Genomic DNA, 14,518 nt, shown 5'->3' with positions numbered 1-14,518 from the left:
GGCACTTTGCTTTTTGGAAGAAAAAGTTCTTTTGGAGATACACACTGAAATATTTATAGATGAAATGATGTAACGCCTAGGATTTGCTTCAAAATTGGCTGAGTGTGGTGGTTCATGCCTGGAATCCCAGCACTTTGGGAGGCTGAGGTGGTTGGATCACTTGAGGTCAGGAGTTTGAGACCAGCCTGGACAACGTGAAAAAACCCTGTCTCTACGAAAAATATAAAATTAGCTGGGTGTGCGTCTGTAGTCCTAGCTACTCGGGAAGCTGAGGCAGGAGAATCACTTAAACCCTGGAGGCGGAGGTTGCAGTGAGCCGAGATCACACCACTGCACTCACTCTGGGTGACAGAGTGAGACTTCGTCTCAAAACATACACACACACACACACACACACACACACACACACACACACGGGATGTGGATGGGAAGGTGGGTGGGTCTGGATGAGGCAGGATGGACCATAGGTTGATGATCGTCACAGCTGAGTGGTGCGGGTATCAGGATTTGTTTTACCGTTGTCTCGTTTTTTGTGTGTACAATTTGCAGTTTGTAGCCCATTGTAAGGGTCTGGGGGTGGGCGTTCTGGGGAAGGGTAGCCATGCCATCTTAGAGCAGGGGTGAGGGCATGACTTTGGGCATGCCAGACTTTGCCTCTCTCTCCCCACCTGCCTTGGCCAGGGGGGGACCCTGGAGTGCTACACTAATGAGCCCTGAGGCTCATATCAAGAAGGTGGCTTTCTTTGTGTTTGGATAAGCTCATGGAGCTGGACACTGATGGTAGAACTCTGGCCTTCACTCTGGTGAGTGTGTGAGAGCCACAAGCCAGACTATCCCCTGCCCAGGCAGGCTGGCTCGACATCCCAGGCACATCCTCGCCTACGCCAGGCCATCTGGCCTCCAGCACGGGTGGGGAAGGTGCGGCAGCTGGTGAGAGCCACGGGGCTTTCCCAGACACATTTCCCATGACATCCTTGGCACTGGTAGCATGGCCAGCGCCAGGCCAAGATCTAAGGACCTGGAGGATTGGAGGGCACTGTCAGGCCCACAGCCCAGCAGTGTTCCACGAAGGGAGTGAGTACCAGCCACCTTGGTGCTGTGTGACCTTGGCAGGGCGTCTTCCCCTTGCTGGCCGTGGGTTCCTCATTCAACAGGATGCAGCTCAGTATTTCTCACTGGGATGCTATTGACCCTTTGTGAGGGACAGTTCTTCCTAGTGAGCATTCCTGGTCCCCAGTGCATTAAGTGCCAGCAGCAGTCCCTGTCACTGTGGCAGCCAACAAGTACCCTACACGTTTCCAACCACCCTGGGCTTGCAGAACACTGTGGGTCTTAAAGGGCCCCACCAAGCCCGCTGTTCTGTACTTCTGTGCTTCTTGAGCATTTAGGACAAATTGGGGAAGGGAAGAATAGAAACCGTTACTGTTGCTCACAGCCTTGCAAGGGGATGAAATTGGGATGGGTCTTGAAGCATAACTAGGAGTTTGCAAGGTAAGCAAGGGATGGGGACTGGGTGAGGGGAGCGAAACACATTCTAGCAGGAAGGATCAGCTTGTGAGCAGGCATGGAGATGGGAAAGAACATGGGGTGTTTGGAAAAGTACAGAAATTCCCTGTGGCCCCCAGGTGTGGTCTGGGCTGAGAAGCCAAGCAGTGGAGGAGCGGCTTCGACTTGTAGATGACAGGGAAGCAGCGAGGTTTTTGTGGTTGTTTTTGTTTGTTTGCACTGTCCCCAGGCTGGAGTGTGGTGATGTGATCTCAGCTCACTGCAACCTCTGCCTCCCGGGTTCAAATGATTCTCCTGCCTCAGCCTCCCGAGTAGCTGGGGTTACAGGCGCCTGCCACCACACCCCACTAATTTGTGTAATTTTAGTAGAGACACGGTTTCACCATGTTGGCCAGGCTGGTCTCGAACTCCTGATATCAGGTGATCCGCCCACCACGCCTGGCTCAGCAAGGCTTTTTAAATGGGGCAGAAACTTATTTCCCCTCCTCCTGAGCAGGAGCAGGTTTTTCCACCCCAGCCCCTCCGGACTGAGAAATCACTAACGCCTGAGTGTGAATCAGGAGAATGTCTCACTCCTCAGCTCAGGACTGCAGAGAATGCAATCGCACAGCTGGGATTTTGGGAGACATTTAGAGGTGACAGAGAGTGGGCTGCTCATGTTTTTTTTTTTTTTTTTTGAGACAGAGTCTTGCACTGTCACCCAGGCTGGAGTGCATGGCGCAATCTTGGCTCACTGCAACCTCCACCTCCCACGTTCAAGTGATGTGATCTCAGCTCACTGCAACCTCTGCCTCCCGGGTTCAAATGATTCTCCTGCTTCAGCCTCTCAAGTAGCTGGGATTACAGGCCCCCGCCACCACACCTGGCTAATTTTTTTTTTCTTTTTTTTTTTTTTTAGTAGAGACAGAGTTTCACTATGTTGGCCAGGCTGGCCTCAAACACCTGACCTCGTGATCCATCTGCCTCGGCCTCCCAAAGTGCTGGGATTACAGGTGTGAGTCACTGTGCCTAGCCTTTTTTTTCTTTTCTTTTCTCTTCCTTCCTTCTTTCTTTCTTTCTCTTTCTTTTTCTTTTTTTTGTGAGACAGGGTCTCCCTCTGGCACCTGGGCTGCTGGAGTGTAGTGGCAAAATCATAGATTGCTATAGCCTCAGCCTTCCAGGTTCAAGTGGTCCTCCCACATATCAGGGACGACAGGCACACACCACCACACCAGCTAATTTTTTGTAGAGATGGGGGTCTCACTATGTTGTCCAAGCTGGTCTCAAACTTCTGGGCTCAAGCAATCCATCATCCTCAGCCTCCCAAAGTGCTGGGATTGCAGGCATGAGCCACTGTGCACATTCCCTAAACTAGAGGAGAGGACCATGGGGCGGGGGTGAGTGTGCCTGTGGAGTGTGAGTGTGTGTGCCCCACACATGCAGGCTGCTCATTCATTCATTTAATACGTAAGTGCCAATTGCACAGCGAGAGATGAACACACCCTGACCTGGTCCTTGTCCTCATGGAGCATGGAATCCAGTGGATCCAGTGAAGGAGAAAGAAACAAAAAAACAAAACAAAACACATCCCAAAGCTAGAGTGCGAGACAGCTAGGGCGGGAGTGGGGAATGAGGGCCGGTGGAGAAGAGCCTGCTAGATAGGTGGGTGTCTGAGGGCCCTCCCAAAGCAGTGCACTGTTGGTGGGCATCTGCTGGGCCCGGACCACCTCCTCACAGGCCTTCAGTTTCTTTTGGGGAGGATTGCCCTTTCTCTGCTGGGGAGGATTGCCCTTTCTCTGCTGGACAGAATCTATCAGGCTCCCTCTGCCCTGCCCTGCTACAGGGTGAACATGTGACCCCAGCCAGCCAGTAAGATTGTCCACCTCTCCCATCCATGTGCAGAAGGACAAGGACAGTCTCCCAGCTGCCTCCTGCCACACATTCCTGCCCCCCAGATCTAGACGCTTGCCCTTCCTGCCACGTGGCTCTCAGGAGCTGTCTGGGTTCCTGCCGTTGCTCAGGCCTGTTTTTCCAGCTTTCCCACCAATTTTCTGAGCTTTTGTGGGCGTGCCTATCTCTGTGTGGGTTTGATTTTGGCTTTTAAACGAGCAAAGGCAGAATGAAGGTGCCATGAGCACAGATGAGACTCTCAGCGTACGTCCTCCTTCCATTGCACTCTCAGAAAGGAGTGTAGAGGCCGCCGCGTTTCCTGGAGCCGGCCACCTTAACACGGTGCCTGCGCGCACGCGGTCCCCCAGAGCGCACACTCCTTCACCAGCCAGCCCGAATGCGGGGCCCTGGCCAGCGTCGCCGCGGGAGGAAATGCCAGCCGCGTTTCTTTAAGCCTCAGTCAGCCTCCCCAGGGACTCTCCACCGTCCTAACGCTTCCTCCTAGGCCTTGTCAGTGGTGCAGGCCTGGTCCGCCCCGAGCAGCGGGGCCTCCGGCAGGGGCCTGTGACTCAGGGCTCAGTCAGGCAGAGGCAGGATATCAGCGCCATTCACTGGGCCACAAGGAATCTCACTCTTCTATTTATAGGCAGCGCAACTGCTGGCCCAGCCTGGCCAGAGGAAGTGGCTGCTGCTGCCAGCGAGTCAGGAGCCAGGTTGAGGGAGGCATTGCTCTGCCTCCTCTGCCTGCCTGGGGCAGGGGGGATTTCCAGGTTAAGACCAGCTCTTCCACTGCAGAACGGTCAAGTCTGGGACAATCCGCGACAAGGAGCTCATGTGGCTTCATGACCCATCAATTGGGCAACAGGTTGGTGGATATGAAATGGCTTGGTGTGTCATGAGCCTAGAAGGGAGGGCAGGACAGGGACCCCCCCCCATGACCCTTCGAGGGTGGCGGAAGAGGTTAGGTAAAGGCAGTGCTGGGAGGCCTGGCATCCTGAAGTTTGGCTCCAGACAACTTGCCCCACCCTTCCTTTATTGGGGTCCCAACTTCATCTGTCAGAGACCCTCGCTCCCCCCTGCCATCTTGCCCCACACCAGGTTAGCTGTGTGTGCTTAGGAAGTGAACACTGAATACCTACTAAGAAGTGAGCCCTGTCGTGTCCATTCCTGCACCCAGCCTCACAACAGCTTCATAACATAAGCCCACTTAACAGAAATCAAAACTGAGGTCAAGAGTGGTTAAGGCACTTGCCTGGCTTTGGGTGTGTGCACAAATGTGCCCTCTATGTGTAAGTGTTGTAAAATGTCAGCTACCTTCCTGTCACAGAGGAGCTGTGAGGGGTAACTGAGATGGTCTTGGCCTTGGCCTTGGCTTTTATTTATTTATTTGAAATGGAGTCTCACGCTGTTGCCAGGCTGGAGTGCAGTGGCACCATCTTAGCTCACTGCAACCTCTGTTTCCCAGGTTCAAGCGATTCTCCTGCCTCAGCTTTCCAAGTAGCTGGGATTGCAGGTGTGTACCACCATACCTAGCTAAGTTTTATATTTTTAATAGAGATGGGGTTTCACCATCTTGGCCAGGATGATCTCATTCTCTTGACCTTGTGATCTGCCTGCCTTGGTCTCCCAAAATGCTGGGATTACAGGCATGAGCCACTGCGCCCGGCAGCCTTGGCCATTATGAATCTGATGCCATCTCTAGGAGTGCCCGTTTACATGGTCAGCCTCTGTCCTCAGCTGAGGGTACATGAAGTGTGTAAGAGTCTTGTGTTTGTCTTCTACACTGGAGAAGGTGTCCCTTGAGGTCAGGAAGGGAGTCTTGCTCCTCCTGTGACCCCAGACCCCAGCTTGGATGGAGCTTGACACTGAACAGGTGCTCAGTAGACCACCTACCTCGTGGGCCCGCAGAGGTTCCCCATCCTCACACTTGGCCTTTGCAGGCAGCAGCCCTTCCCGGTGCTTTGCTGCACTGGGTCTGCACAAGGGCCAGGTACTCAGAGAATGAGGACAGGAGGGACACTGCTTCCCGAGAGGCTGCCTGACAGGGAGCCCCAGGCCTTCAGTCCTAGTGTCAGGTCAGAACCAATTTCCTGAACAGGAGGCTTTTCCTACTGACTCCACCGGGGCCAGTTTAGAGGAGACCAGCCTAGGGCCACCGTGGATACTGCAGACCTTCCCTCCGCACCAGGATAGGGGAGAAGCCCTCATGCCTTCCTTTGCATTCCACAGGGCAGCCTCCCCAACCGTGCTTTCCCTCCCGCGGTCCAGATCTGCCCACTCTCCAGGGCTGCTGTGACTGCCCGCTGGTCCACCATGCATGCTGCTACCAAGGGGCAGGTTACCCCTCCCACCCAACCTGGCCCTGTTCACCCATCCTCACTGACCCTGAGGAAGCTGGGAGTACTTGGTACTTGTACTCAGTACTTGGCCTTTACTGAAGGACTGGCCATTGTTTCAAAGACAGGCGAATGGGAGGGAAGAAGGGAGTGGGGGAGGGAATCAGGGTTGATTTGAGATGGGATATCACTGCCTGGAGCTCCAGAGGGCCCTTTCTGGCCCCTCCTGCAGTCCTTGCTCATCCCTGTCACCTCCTCCTCCAGGAAGCCTTCCCTACCTTCCCAACCAAAGTTCTCACACTTCCTTCCAACCCCACCATATCTCTTTCTAAGGCAATCAGCAAGCCTCAGGGCCCTTCCTGAGTCTTGCAAACTTTGCAGGTCTGACAGTCTCTACATGTCAGCGGCTTTCCTCTTGTGGGCAGGACCCACTGAGAGCGCATAGGAAGGAACGTGGTAGGGGAGGGGTTGGCTCTGAAGGGCTCCCCTGAGGAGGGGAGGATGAGTAGGAGTACAGTCAGTGTGAGCAGAAAAGGGGTCCCAAGGGGTGAAGATCTTGGGGAGGGACTCTTGCTCCGAGAATGTGCAAGGCGCTCTGGCGGGTGGAGGGGTGAAGCATGGAGCCTCTGGGTGTGGAGGAAGTATTCCAAGGCAGGAGATGGGGGCAGAGCTCCAGGGCCTCAGGGCAGGCCAACCTTCCTTCTGAGCACAAAATTAGAGTCAGTTAAGGGTTTCAGGCAGGGTGCTGCTTTGCAGGTTGGGGTAAAGGTGAAGAGGAGATAGGGCGGTGTCAGGAGGGCCAGCTAGGGCTGGGGCAGTCCTCCTGCTGAGAGATGTTGGCTGAGCTTGGGAAGGTGGGGGCGGTAGAGTAAATGGAACACCAGGAGAGAACTCTGCTGTGGCCTCGATGCCCTTTTCCCCAAGGCCCACCGGTACTGGTGAGGATTGGGGTGACTGGAGTGAGGAGAGGGAGAGCCCCCGATGAGGCCAGAGTCCAGGCCCAGGGAGACCCTGTCAGCTGTGCCACACGTGACATCATTTTGTGTACTTAACACAAGGTAAACAGGGCTGGAAAAAGCCAAGTACTCATTATCTGACTTAGTGGCTGCTGCTGGCTCCTTAACAACTGGTTTCCTGGGATTCTGCAGTTCTCAGGCAGAATGGAGCCAGAACCGACAGGCTTGCCTCTGTGCACAGAGAAGCCTTGCCCCGTCCCTGTGCTGGGGGCTTGCTCACCTCTTTCTTCTGGGAGGCTTCGAGTCATTCCCCACCAGTTCATGGGGCTGGGCCTGCTGAGAGCCAGACGACAGGCTGGACGTTGGAGCATGACAGAGAGCAAAGGCCAAATGTGGTCAGGAGGATTTGGCTTTAGGGAGCAGGTGGGTTTGAGACTCCAGGAGCAGAGTAGGGCAGTGGGAGCCCAGTAGGGAGGTAGGTTGTGGTAAGCACCCAAGCATGAGCTGGCTGAGTCCTGGAATCCCGGAGGGCACCTTAGAAGTTATCCACTTTTTTTTTTTTTTTTTTTTCTGAGACAGAGTGTCACTCTCACCCAGGCTGGAGTGCAGTGGCATGATTTCAGCTCACTGCAACCTCTGCCTCCTAGGTTCAGCCTCCTGCCTCAGCCTCCCCAGAATCTGAGATTACAAACATGCATCACCGCACCCAGCTAATTTTTGTATTTTTAGTCGGAGTATTTTGTATTTTAGAGATGGCATTTCACCAGCCTGTTGGCCAGGCTGGTCTCGAACTCTCGCTCTCAGGTGATCCACCTGCCTCGACCTCCCCAAGTGCTGGGGTTACAGGCATGAGCCCACCATGCCCGGCCCACTTTGCCATTTGATTCTATGGATGGGTAAACTGAGGCCCAGGGGAGTCACACGACTCACTTAGAGTCATACTGGGGGAGAACCAGAGGCAGGACTAAAACCCAGGTGTTCCGATGTCATCGAGAAATTGGCTGGCTCAAGAATAGAAAGAAAAGCAAATTTAAACATTTCGTCCGCCTCCCCACTTCCACTCACCACCCAAGCATGCACACATGTGGGTTCTGCAAAGGTCAGTGATCTTGTGAGAAATTCCTTCTTAGTGGGTGGGTTCCAAGTGCTTTCCTTCATCCCCAGAACCTACCCCCAATTGAGGCCAGAGGACGATGTTCCTTTGTGCAGAAACAGCCAAAGGACAGTCAGGTGCAGTGACTCACACCTGTAATCCCAGCACTTTGGGAGGCTGACTCGGGTGAATCACTTGAGTTCAAGAGTTCAAAACCAGCCTTGCCAACATGGTGAAAACCCGTCACTACTAAAAATACAAAAATTTCTGGGCATGTGGGCACATGCTTTAATCCCAGCTACTTGGGAGGCTGAGGTGGGAGGATGGCTTGAGCCCAGGAGGCAGAAGTTGCAGTGAGTTAAGATCGTGCTGCTGCACTCCAGCTTGGGTGACAGAGCAAGACTTCATCTCAAAAAAAAAAAAAAAAAAAAATAGCTGAAGGGTGACCAATAGCCAACAGCTGCCAGGCAGCCTCAGAGGACTGATTGTTTGCCACTGCTCTGTGTGGCAGCACTGGGTGCCTCTGGCCCCAGTCCACCCTCCCTCCCCCTGCCCCAGCCTTCCCTGGTTGGAGGCCCCAGCAAAGCAAGAACCTTCCAAAGAGCTCAGAGGCACAGCAGTTCCTGCACTAATGACACTCAGGGGCTCTGGGGCCTTCACTGGCAAAGCAGACCCTGAAAAATCATCTGGTAGATTTTTTTTTTCTCTGCCGTAAGGAACAGCGACCACAGACAACAATATTCCTCTTTTTTTTTTTTTTTTGAGACAGAGTCTCGATCTGTCGCCAGGCTGGAGTGCAGTGGCGCAATCTTGGCTCACTGCAATCTCCACCTCCCATGTTCAAGTGATTCTCCTGCCTCAGCCTCCCAAGTAGCTGAGATTACAGGCATGCACCACCACACCCAGCTAATTGTTTGTATTTTTAGTAGAGACGGGGTTTCACAATGTTGGCCAGGATGGTCTTGATTTCCTGACCTCGTGATCCACCCACCTCAGCCTCCCAAAGTGCTGGGGTTACGGACATGAGCCACCGCGCCCGGCCAATATTCCTCTTTTTCTAATGTCAGTTGAGTGTAACAGATAGGCAGCACAGAGGAAAGCTGGAAAACTAGCCCTACAGCCTTGGACAGATACCTAACTCCCCTTGGGCCTCAGTTTCCCCACTGGTATTGGCCCCTAAGCATTCTTAACCTTCACTAAACTGTGAGTTTGAATGACCAGTTAATATCAATGACCAAAGCTTGCTGACCCTAGGCCCTTACTTCTGCTCCCAGGGCCTTTATAAGAGGGAGGCAGGAGGGTCGGAGGCAGGAGGGTCAGAATCAGAGGCAGTGATATAGTGGCAGAAACAGAGGGAGAGAAGGCAAGGGTCAGCGAGATGCAAGGAAAGGGCCAGGAGCCAAGGCAGCAGGTGGCTTCTAGAAACTGGAAAAGTCAAGGAAACAGATGCTCTCCTAGAGTGTCCCCAAGGAACACAGCATGGCCAGCAACTTGGTGTGAGGACTTCTTCTCCAGAACCATAAGAGAGTAAGCGTGCGTTACCTTATGAAGTTTCTGGTTGTTTGTGACATCAGCGATTGGATACTGGATGACTCGAGAATAGAAAGTGGCTGGCTCAAGGGTAGGACAGCCACCACTCCTGCTCATCCCAGACCACCTGCCTGGCCTCCTCTGCGCCTTCTGCTGGGTCACTGCCGCTTCCTTGGTGACTCTGAGACACAGCTACCTCTGTTGGCCTCACTCTCCATGTGGGCTTCTGCAAGGGCCACCAAAGTCTGTGGGTTGCTGCCTGATCGCCCTAGCAACAAGTGTTTGCAATCTTTAAGGGACAGTGGTAGCAGTAGCTTGGGCTTTTTCTAGGTCCTGAGTGTCACACATAACTGCGAGTGCATATGCGTGCGCGCGCGCGCGCACACACACACACACACACACACACACACACACACACACACACACTCTGTCCCCTGAGTGCAGACCCACTGCCAGGCTAGAGCCAGCTGTCCCATGATTTTGGATTTTGTTCTTAAAGAACAGCAACCACAGACAACAAACCACCCTCACCAACAGCATCTAGGCCGGTTTCTGAGGGGGGCTCCCTATGCTGGATGTCCCTTACCTCATCACTTCTTCCAGGGGACCCTCATTCTCTACCCACCCCCCTCAAGGTGGCCAGACACTCCGTAGGAGTGTCCCCAGCTGTGAATGTGGTTTGAGGTTTGTGATTTCTTACCTAGAGGCCTCGGCCCATAGATCCACATGCAGTAAGTAGGTCCTCACTTAATGTCCTCTTGATGGGCTCTTGGAAACTGTGACTTTAAGCAAAATGACATACAGCAGGTTCTCAGTAATGTCATTTCGTTCCATGTCGTTTCCTTAATAATGGCATTTCATTATACATCATTTCATTCAAAGTCACAGTTTCCAAAAACCTATTGAGGACGTTAACTGAGGACTTACTGTCATGCTAGGGATGGGGTGTGGCAGGTGCCGAACTCCTCCTGCCATGAGCCAGCCAGGGACCAATGTCCCAGGCAGGACTTACCATGCCCATGTGGCTTGTAACCTGGGTGTGGGAGGGAGGTGGGTAATGGTTGTGGATGAGCCCCCATGCCTCCCTGATCGTTTTCTGGCCTGGACCCCTGCTATTGATGTCCCCAGCCCCTTCTCATCCTCCAGGTTTGTTTGTCCTGGGCCTCCCCTTCACTAGTGGCGTAAGCAAGCCCCCTTCCTGTGGCTGCTTCAGCAGTTTCTTTCCAGAGAAACCACTGACAACAGTTTTGCAGGATCTTGGGAACATTTTCCTTTGAAAGACTTTGTAAGCTTTCCTTCAATTATGCAAGTGACACATGTTCCCTAAAGGAAAGAAAAACAGGCAAAAAAAAAAGGAACAAACAGAAGTGATCTCTCATCCTACCTATATCTATATAGAAATAATTATCTGATAAGCTACTGCTGAAGTCTTGCTATATGTCTGATCTATTTCTGATAATCGGATAGAAGATCATTGATCACTACTGGAATATTGTTTATTTGTTTTTAACACAGCCAGCCACGATCATGTCACATATGCTTCTCCAGCACAGGCTTTTCTTATGCAGCACATGTGTGATGAACTGCTTTCTGTGTCAGCAGACCTACCTAAGGCTACACCATTTTTCATGGTTCTGTGGTGTTTGCCGGTGTGAATATGCTATATTTTATTAAGTCAATTGTTGGACAACTATGTTGTTTCCGGTTTTGCAAAGCCATAAACAATGTTGTCTTGTGAAGACTTCTTTGCCCACTTACCCAGCTATTTCGGGAGGAGAAATTCCTAGAGGTGAAATTGCTTGGCCAGAGGTTGTGCACATTTTTAAGGCTTTTGGTGCATATTACTGCCCCCCTCTAAATCCAGACCTATTTCTTTCATGCTTTCGATTTGTCATCTACTTTAGCATTAGCTCAAGGACAAATAAATTTAAGTGGTAAATCTATTTACAATTCCCCAGGCTGCTTCTGGCCATTAATATGCATGCATGAAAAAATGACTCGAGTTTCCATTTTTAAAATGCCAAGCATATTCTCACCCCAATGTTCCTGTGCACCTGGCTCTTCTTGGTAGTTTTGAGAGTTTTGGATTAAATGCTGTTTTTTTTTTTTTTTTTTTCCTTCTAGAGTGAGAAGTCCCTAGATGAAGCCAAAGAGAGTACAGTTTCTCTGAGCCTCGGTTTGCTCATCTGTCAAATGGAGATATTATCAGTACTTTGCAGGATTTTCATGCAGGTGAAAAGAACCCAACTCCAGATCTGACTCATGGTGAGATCTCAGAATTTTATCTCTGTCCTTTCCTTTCCAGGGCCAGGTCGTGTGTGCAGTGGGGTCTCTTGGCCCAGGTGTTGTCACTGGACACTTAGTTCCTCCTGTCCTCTGTTCCCAGCTTTTCCTACCTGTAATTCCAGGTACCCAGGGCTAATTGCCTCCTCCAAGAACAACCCCCAGATTCGTTCCACCTTAAAAAGTCCTTGAGCTCTCACTAGGACAACCAAACAAGAGAACAGAACATTAGAGAAAATTGCTTGTCTAAAATAGACAAATAATTTTCATTCCATCCTTCTCTCTGTGCTCCACTTTATCTGTCTCCTTGCTGTCCCTTTTTCTACATAAGCTAGGCACGAAGGCAATATTATTCTTATAAATTCTCGAGATGGATTACATAATAATCTAGACTGAAAAAAGAAAAGGCAACTGCTTGGTAAATGGACACGAGTCTTTGCAGCTATTTAAAAAGATAAAACCCAGATCATCCTTGCCTTCCAGTACTCAGTAGTAGCTGATTGCCCTTATTCTTGGGTTTTGCAGAGAGTCCCAGCTGGGCCCGTTCAGAACTGTGTTGCCCAACTTCCCTGATGATCAGAATCACCTGGGATGTTTATGACACTTGCAGCTTCGTGGGCTCCAGTCTAGACCTTCTGACTCAGATTTTTCAGGGGAGAGGTCTGCACATTTACAAGTGAACGTTGTATTTAGGTCTATACATTTACAAATGTGTATTGTGTTTAATGAGTGGCCCTGGATGATTCTTAACTTCAGGGAAATATGGTTGACATTGTTCATAGAGGGAGAAAACCTCAGTAATTTTCAACCGTAGCTGCACATTAGGGTCTCCTGCGGAGCTTTAAAAGCTCCAATGCCCAGTTACATCAGAATCCCAATCATCTCGAACCACATTCAGGGGCCAGTTGAAAGACCTCTGACATGGACCAAGAGTCCAGGGTTCTGAAAGAGAAAGCCCTGGCTTTGTCACTGACTCACTGGGTAGCACCTCCAGGCCCCAGTTTCCACACATACAAAATGAGGGACATGGACTAGTGCAGTGGGAAAATGCTTACTGTCCTGTGTGGCAGTCTGGTTGGTGGGTAGCTGCTGCCTGGGTTACAATACTGAGAACTCTGAAGCTAGGACCGGGCTAAACAGGAAAGTGTCGTGATGGATTAATGATGTCTGCCATGCGTGCGCAGGAGAGGTGTTGGCTCAGACTTGAACGTGTAAGAGCCAGGCCTCCCTGTTCATCTGTAAGGTCTCGTTAAGCCTCTGTGACATAATAATCATGAACATAGCACCAGATTCATTGTGATGCATAGTTGAGATAATCTATGCGAATAACACCTTGCAACCTGTGAAGTGCTGTACAGGTGTTGGCTATTACAGTAACAGTTACTATTTCAGTTTTTGAATGGTACTTCTTCAACACCTTTTAAGGCAGGGTCATGAGTAGCAAGTGGCCTGTCTGGGCCAGGGTGGGGATAAGGTGTTGAGGTCAGAATGCACCATTGGAGGCCAGGCATGGTGGCTCACACCTGTAATCCCAGCACTTTGGGAGGCCGAGGTGGGCAGATCACTTGAGGTCAGGAGTTCGAGACCAGCCTGGACAACATGGCAAAACACTATTTCTACTCAAAATAATAATACTAATAACAAGTTAGTCAGGCGTGGTGGTGTGCACCTGTAATCCCAGTTACTCGGCAGGCTGAGGCAAGAGAATCACTTGAACCCGGGGGCCAGAGGTTGCAGTGAGCCGAGATCCTGCCACTGCATTCTGGCCTGTGCAACAGAGTGAGTAAGACTCTATCTAAAAAAAAAAAAAGCATCATTGGATGGGTAATCACATGAAATTACAGGAATTAATAGTTGAAAATATTAGAGAGTTTAAATCTAGAACTCTTTCTTTCAACCTGAGGAGGGAAATGATAGAGGGAAGACAACATATGGAGTTCTAGTTCCAGTTCTAGTACATCTCCGCCCCAACCAGCCTACAGCCCTGAGTCTTTCTACTCTCAGGCAGGATTATACTTAAGGACACCATCCATCCATCCATCCATCCATCCATCCATCCATCCATCCATCCATCCGTCTACCTACCCATCCACTCACCCACCCCTCTACTCATCCACCCAGGCGTTCATCCATTTATCCATTTATCCATTTACTGAGCATTTTCCGTGTACCTGGCCTATCTAGGTGGTAAAAGATAGTCAGGGCTGCTATGTTTCACAACTCCAGGGGCAGCATTTACACTGTGGTCTTTGCATAGGTCCACTGGACACAGAGTGAATCAGACAAACAAGGTCTTTGCTGGCATGGATCTTTCACGCTAAAGCGGGGACAGAAAATAAACAAGCAAACAAAGTGAATCAGCAAGATCATTTCACATAGTGATAAGTTCTAAGAAGAAACCGAAACAGGGTAATAGGATATGATACACAGTAACAGCTGGGGGATAGGCTGGGACCCTAGTTTGAATGGGATGTCCAGGAAAGGTGATATTGGAGTAAAAATCTAAACCAGAAGGAGCTTTCCAAGTGAAGTTCTGAGGATAGAGCGTATCAGGCAGGGGGAACGCCAAGTGCAAAGGCTCTGCGGTGGGAATGGTGCTGGGAACCAAAAGAAGGCCAGTGCAGCTGTGTTACTAGAAAGGGGGCCCCATCCAAACCCCAAGAAAGGGTACTGGACCTCAGACAAGAAAGAATTCGGGGCAAGTCCATAGATAGAATGAAAGCAAGTTTATTACAGAAGTAGAGAAATAGGCAGGGTGCAGTGACTCGCGCCTGTAATCCCAGCAACCTGGGAGGTGGAGGCAGGCAGATCACGAGATCAGGAGATCAAGACCATCCATGCTAACACTGCGAAATCCTGTCTTTACTAAAAATACAAAAAATGAACTGGGCATGGTGGCACGTGCCTGTAGTCCCAGCTACTCAGGAGGCTGAGGCAGAGGAATC

The sequence above is a fragment of the Callithrix jacchus genome, chromosome 5 (genome assembly GCF_049354715.1).
Source record: "Callithrix jacchus isolate 240 chromosome 5, calJac240_pri, whole genome shotgun sequence".
Classification (NCBI taxonomy): Eukaryota; Metazoa; Chordata; class Mammalia; order Primates; family Cebidae; genus Callithrix; species Callithrix jacchus.
Note: the sequence above shows the minus strand (reverse complement) of the source record.